Source organism: Drosophila gunungcola, unplaced genomic scaffold, assembly GCF_025200985.1.
Source record: "Drosophila gunungcola strain Sukarami unplaced genomic scaffold, Dgunungcola_SK_2 000069F, whole genome shotgun sequence".
In the NCBI taxonomy this organism is placed as follows: domain Eukaryota; kingdom Metazoa; phylum Arthropoda; class Insecta; order Diptera; family Drosophilidae; genus Drosophila; species Drosophila gunungcola.
In genome coordinates, this window is record NW_026453232.1 from 450,056 (window position 1) to 457,040 (window position 6,985).

The window sequence follows — 6,985 nt, forward strand, 5'->3', positions numbered from 1 at the left end:
CATTATTTAAATCCTTATTACAACTTTCAAATTCAACTGGTATTTGAGCATTTGGCATTTTTCTTATGTCATCATGAGCATATTTATATTTTCTATTATTTGTCAGAGACCTGAGCATATATCTACCCCCCTCTAATAATTCAGTTATTTGAAACGGGCCCCTAAACTTTGGACTTAACTTTGTTTGATTGATACCTCTCTTCATTTTTATACCCTTGCAGAGGGTATTATAATTTCAGTCAGAAGTTTGCAACGCAGTGAAGGAGACGTTTCCGACCCTATAAAGTATATATATTCTTGATCAGCATCACTAGGAGAGTCGATCTAGCCATGTCCGTCTGTCCGTCCGTCTGTCCGTCTGTCCGTCCGTTTATATGCAAACTAGTCTCTCAGTTTTAAAGCTATCTGCATGAAACTTTCCCAAAAGTTGTCTTTCTATTGCAGGTAGTATATAAGTCGGAACGAGCCGGATCGGACGACTATAGCATATAGCTCCCATAGGAACAATCGGAAAAATAAATGAAAAAAAAATATAACTTTGCTGTTTTTTAATTTTTTGTTTAGTTCTTCGACATATAGTAATGGTAAAATATTTCCGATTTACGGTTTAAATTTCATCAAAATCGGACGACTATAGCATATAGCTCCCATAGGAACAATCGGAAAAATAAATGAAAAAAAATTATAACTTTGCTGTTTTTTAATTTTTTGTTTAGTTCTTCGAGATATAGTAATGGTTTAATATTTCAGAATTACGGTTTTAATTTCATCAAAATCGGACGACTATAGCATATAGCTCCCATAGGAACAATCGGAAAAATAAATGAAAAAAATTATAACTTTTCTGTTTTTAATTTTTTGTTTAGTTCTTCGACATATAGCAATGTTTAATTATTTCAGAATTATGGTATAAATTTTATCAAAATCGGACGTCTATAGCATATAGCTCCCATAGAAATAATAAAAATATATAAAATAACTATCTAATAATTGAGCTGCAAATAATCATAGTTTCAATGTTTTTTTTAGCACATACTCAAGTAAATCATAATTTAAATGTTTTCAAAAGTATTTAATTAATGCAATAGCTGCAAGGGTATATGAACTTCGGCTTGCCGAAGTTTGCTTTCCTTCTTGTTTAACAATACGAAATCTCCAACCTTGCATCCAACAATTTTAGCCTTGTTTTTATCAAATTGCTCCTTGTTATATGTTGCTGCAGCTGAAATATTTTGACCTGCGCGTGTTCTTACTTCTGCCAAGTCGACCTCTTCTACCATATCGCAGGGTGGAAGCAACCCCAACGGGCGAGCAACTTTGCCGATAAACAATTCCAAGGGGCTTGCTTTTGTCACTCGACTAATGCATCTTGACAAAAGAACATTTTTTTACATTGAATGACAATCCAGCCTCCGTGAGACAATTAAGAGTTATTTGCAACCTTTCCAAAGCCTCGCTTTTTGTTGCAGCATCCACCATTACGTCATCCATATAAACGACAGCAAACGTATTTGCAAGGTCTCCAAGTGCTTGCATGACTGTGCGTTGAAATACTGAAGGTGCGTTTCTGAGCCCAAAAGGCATTGCCAAAAAATCATATTGCCCGTCTGGTGTGACAAATGCTGGACACTCTACCGATTCTTTGTGCATAGGAATTTGATAATACCCACTTGCCATGTCTAAACATGTAAAATATTTTGCTCCATAAAGTCTGGCTATCTGATCTGATATACAAGTGGCAAGGGATATCTATCTGCTTCCTTTCTTGTTTTTATTTAACACGGGTCGAGGGTCTTACGATCGGGTTTTTTTGTACACAGGTCGAGGGTGTTACGACTCGTTGTTTTGTTTTTTATTTAACACGGGTGTCAATTAATTATATGTCCTGTTTAAGGATTTTTTGTAAGACGCACTGTACTGCACGAATGAAAATTCTTTGTAATTGCGAGGTTTGACCGTCACGGTTTATTTCCAAAATTCAACTAACTGCTAAGTACATTAATTCTTATAACGAAAGCTAGCCCGCCCTATGCCCTAAATGGTTAAATATTTCAGAATTATGATATGGTTTAAGTTTCATCAAAATCGGACGACTATATCATATAGCTCCCATAGGAACAATAAATATATTAAAAAAAAATTTTTTAATTTAACTTTTTGATTTTGTAATTTTTTTTAGAAATTCTGTTTTAATAATTTATAATTTGACAGTTCAAAATAACGTTTTTAATTTTATTAAAATAGGAAACCGATATCAAGTAGCTGTCATAGGAACTATCAAATAATTGAGCTGCAAATCATCAAAGCTTCAAGTAAATCATAATTTTAATGTTTTCAAGAATATTTAATATTTGCAATAGCTGCAAGGGTATATGATCTTCAGCTTGCCAAAGTTTGCTTCCTTTCTTGTTTTTTTATAAATGTCTATATTATTTTATTTGTGTTTTCCTCACGAACTTGACAACTGGCCACTATGCTAACAACGTTCAACAATATATATACCAAAAGTTGATGAATCTCTAGGGCTTTATACGTAAAAATTATGTTAAGGCAGCGTGATTAGCATTTGACAGTTCCTTTTTAATGACATATTTTACTTGTCTGCAGCTTTACTAGCTTAGAATAGTTATAGCCGTGCAAAGCTCCTCTATTTTTTTTAACGTTTTTCCGCTAAATAAGCTGGCTTTTAAAAAAGTAACACAAACTTTGTTCATCAACTTTTGTAAAATTAACATCTGCACACTTCAAAATTTTAATTTCCTTCGACTGCTATTAGTTATTAACTTTTTTTCTATTAGGTCAAGTACGACGTCATTTTTTTTAGTATTAAAATTAAAAAGGTGCATTATACATTTTTTGTTTATTGTGTTGTGACCATGGATTGATTTTATAGAGAATGGTTTATTTACGAAAATAACGTTGTTTAATTCTTTCATAGGTTTGATGTAATTCTTGGAAGCCCCTGTATCAATTAAAAGTTTTATTTTTCTCCCTGTGATATCCCTTTCTATGAATGGGAGCAGGAAGTTATGCCTAAAAAATGTATTTAATCGTATTCTACTAGATCATCGTCAATGTTCCCACATTCCCCTTCGGCTACTGCCGGGTATTTATTATAGGTTTCATTTGGTGGGTCGTTTTCTAAAGCCAGATGGTTTATCCTCTGGTGTTTTGGTCCTGTATATCTAGCGCTACTACTATTGGGCCTTTTAATCGTCTCTCCCTGATTATTATTACCGTTGGGTTGAATATTTAGGTAAGTGTTTTGAATTGGCCTTGAAAAAGGTCCACTTTCTTGGTTTTGGGTTGGTTGTCTAAAACGGGATAATGAGGGATAAAAGTCCATTGGTTGTGTCGGATCCTGTCTGGGTGTCTGTCTTGGTGGGATTTTATTAATGCTAACGGAAGGAAAATCGGTTGGTCTTGCCCAAAATAAATACTCGTAGCGCATATGCTCTGTATTTCTCGTTCAGTGACGCTGCTACGGTGTTGTCGTAGGTCATAATTGTCTTGTTTATTAGCAGAGTCAGTTTTTTCTCTACTTCGTCATAGTACTGCAGAAGTGTCATGTTTCCTTGACGGAGTGTTGACATCTCCTGTTCTATTAAATATATCGGTTGTTTGTCCGCGTATGTAAGTCAAGCCTGTTAATAATAGCTTTAAAATTTAAAGGCGTGTCGAACGACGAAAGAACCATATCGGCTGAGCCTTTTATTTTGTTTCGGAGAATGCCTAAAGCTTGGTAGTGTTTGGAACTACCATCATATTTTTTTAATACTTTATAGGCGGTATGCGCCGTTTTCCTCCAAGAGACGTATATCTCATTTTATCCCTCAAAGTCCGGCAGGGACTTTATAATATCTAACGTTACCTATTATGATTTCGGCATCCCTATGTGTTTCTACTGCCGATATTTACACCACCTAATCGCTTCTGAACATCTTGTAATTTTTGCTCAAAGCGCTTTTCCTGCGCGGCGAGTGCGCTCGCAACTGCGCCTTCTATAATGAATTTTAATTGTTCATTGGTCAATGCCATGTTTGAACTATTTTGTTGTGAACTTGCCGCGGTGTTTAGTTTTTGAAATCTGTCTAACAATTGTTCTATCTACCTAACGCTCAAAAGTTTCCAAACTTGTGCCTTTTTTGTTGACTGTTGGGCCACGCTGACCACGCTGCCTAAAAATATTTATGAAGCGCCTTTGCCATAATGATAAACATAAAAGCCTAAATAAATGTAATATATCTAAAAAAATGTAAAAAATGGATATAAATATAAATGCGCGAAATGAATTTATTTTTAAAGGCCCAGAACTAGCAGCTTCCAGAGCAGCTAATTCTTAGGGGGTGCAAATCTCCATTTAAACTAGTTCGGCCAAGCTCTGTACGCAAAACGTCCCCCTCCTACTTTTTCCTTTACGTAAACATCTCCTCTTGAGATGCATCGCCCGGTTAAAGATCTCGTATTTTGGTTTGGTCTGCTGTTGGTTTATATAAATACACGCTGGCGAGTCTAGGCCGATAAGCTTTAAGCTCAGTTGGGTTTAATTTTCTCTTTGGTATGCCCCGATCGCACGCATCATTGCTGATTTATCTTGCACGTGTTTTAATAATAATAATTGAAACCACTTTAATAATAATAATTGAAAACACTTTAATAATAATAATTGAAACCACTTTAATAATAATAATTGAAACCACTTTAATAATAATAATTGAAACCACTTGAAACCAAAAACTTGTATAATATTTCGCTCCCGTTTAGAGTACCCAATATCAAGTACACATTGATCGTATTGAGTCGGTACAAAAAAAATTTGCCTTTTGGACCAACCCGCAACTACCATTTTCTTAACTTGCCAACATGTACCTTAAATTTTGGCCGGCATGAGCCCTTTCGTGTTTTCTGTAATAATTTTCAATATTTCTTTATAATCAAATTTGCATTACAACCTCTATCCCTACACCGTACATAGTTTTATTTTTTTTTTTTTAATGTCTCTATATTATTTTATTTGTGTTTTCCTCGCGAACTTGAAAACTGCCCACTATGCTAACAACGTTCAACAATATATAAATTACATATAAATTGTGTTAAGGCAGCGTGATTAGCATTTGACAGTTCCTTTTTAATGACATATATTACTTGTCTGCAGCTTTACTAGCTTAGAATAGTTATAGCCGTGCAAAGCTCCTCTATTTTTTTTTAACGATTTTCCGCTAAATAAGCTGGCTTTTAAAAAAGTAAAACAAACTTTGTTCATCAACTTTTGTAAAATTAACATCTGCACACTTCAAAATTTTAATTTCCTTCGACTGCTATTAGTTTACAAAACAAATTGATTAAAAAGAAGTAATTTTGTTTAATAAAATAAAAAATAGTCGTCACAAAATGAAATATCAGTAGTTTTTGGATTTGAGGGTGCGGATCACGTTAATTTTACCTAGTCAAGAGGTGTTTTTGTTTGAAACAACAGTCTTGTTCCTCCAAAGCTCCGGATTACAATAAAAGATTTGTATGAGTAGGCTATTGAAAAAACTCTGACTCTTGATCTTAGCTCAACGACCAAAACAAAAATGTTGGGAGCCTGAATACCAAGCATACGAAACGTAGACAACATTTGCTCTGCCCGAACCTCTGCCATCCTATGTGTTGTGTCCCAAAGAAATAAGAAGACACGATCGGGTTGAGGTCAAATATGCAAGTGATTTTATCCCCTTCGTGTTATAAGCTGATGCCAGAGGAACAAAGTTTTCATAAGAAGGGCTGATACCAGAATATAACTTTTAAGAAGAAGGATGCATATTCTTTTGAATTTACGATACATATCACATCTCTCCCCTAAAATTACATAGTGTTAGTAGTTTTACGCTTTCAAAAATTTTGGAACGGAGTTCGTTTTAGATAAATGCTTGCCCTAAAGTTTTTTATTTTTTTTTTTTTTTTATTCTTCCAATCGCCGGCTCAAATACTTCCTTGTACTTATTACAAAGATTGGTCATTTGATTTGATATTGTTTAGACTGCATTGTTGTTTTTTTTTTTTTTTAACGAAACGAACGCGTTTTTTTGTAAACAGGTCGAGGGTCTTACGACGCTTTGTTTTTTTTTTATTGAACACGCGTCGAGGGTCTTACGATCGCGTTTTTTTGTACACAGGTCGAGGGTGTTACGACGCGTTGTTTTTTTTATTTAACACGGGTGTCAATTAATTATATGTCCTGTTTAAGGATTTTTTGTAAGACGCACTGTACTGCACGAATGAAAATTCTTTGTAATTGCGAGGTTTGACCGTCACGGTTTATTTCCAAAATTCAACTAACTGTTAAGTACATTAATTCTTATAACGAAAGCTAGCCCGCCCTATGCCCTAAATGGTTAAATATTTCAGAATTATGATATGGTTAAGTTTCATCAAAATCGGACGACTATATCATATAGCTCCCATAGGAACAATAAATATATTAAAAAAAAATTTTTTAATTTAACTTTTTGATTTTGTAATTTTTTTTAGAAATTCTGTTTTAATAATTTATAATTTGACAGTTCAAAATAACGTTTTTAATTTTATTAAAATAGGAAACCGATATCAAGTAGCTGTCATAGGAACTATCAAATAATTGAGCTGCAAATTATCAAAGCTTCAAGTAAATCATAATTTTAATGTTTTCAAGAATATTTAATATTTGCAATAGCTGCAAGGGTATATGATCTTCAGCTTGCCGAAGTTTGCTTCCTTTCTTGTTTTTTTATAAATGTCTATATTATTTTATTTGTGTTTTCCTCGCGAACTTGACAACTGGCCACTATGCTAACAACGTTCAACAATATATATACCAAAAGTTGATGAATCTCTAGGGCTTTATACGTAAAAATTATGTAAAGGCAGCGTGATTAGCATTTGACAGTTCCTTTTTAATGACATATTTTACTTGTCTGCAGCTTTACTAGCTTAGAATAGTTATAGCCGTGCAAAGCTCCTCTAT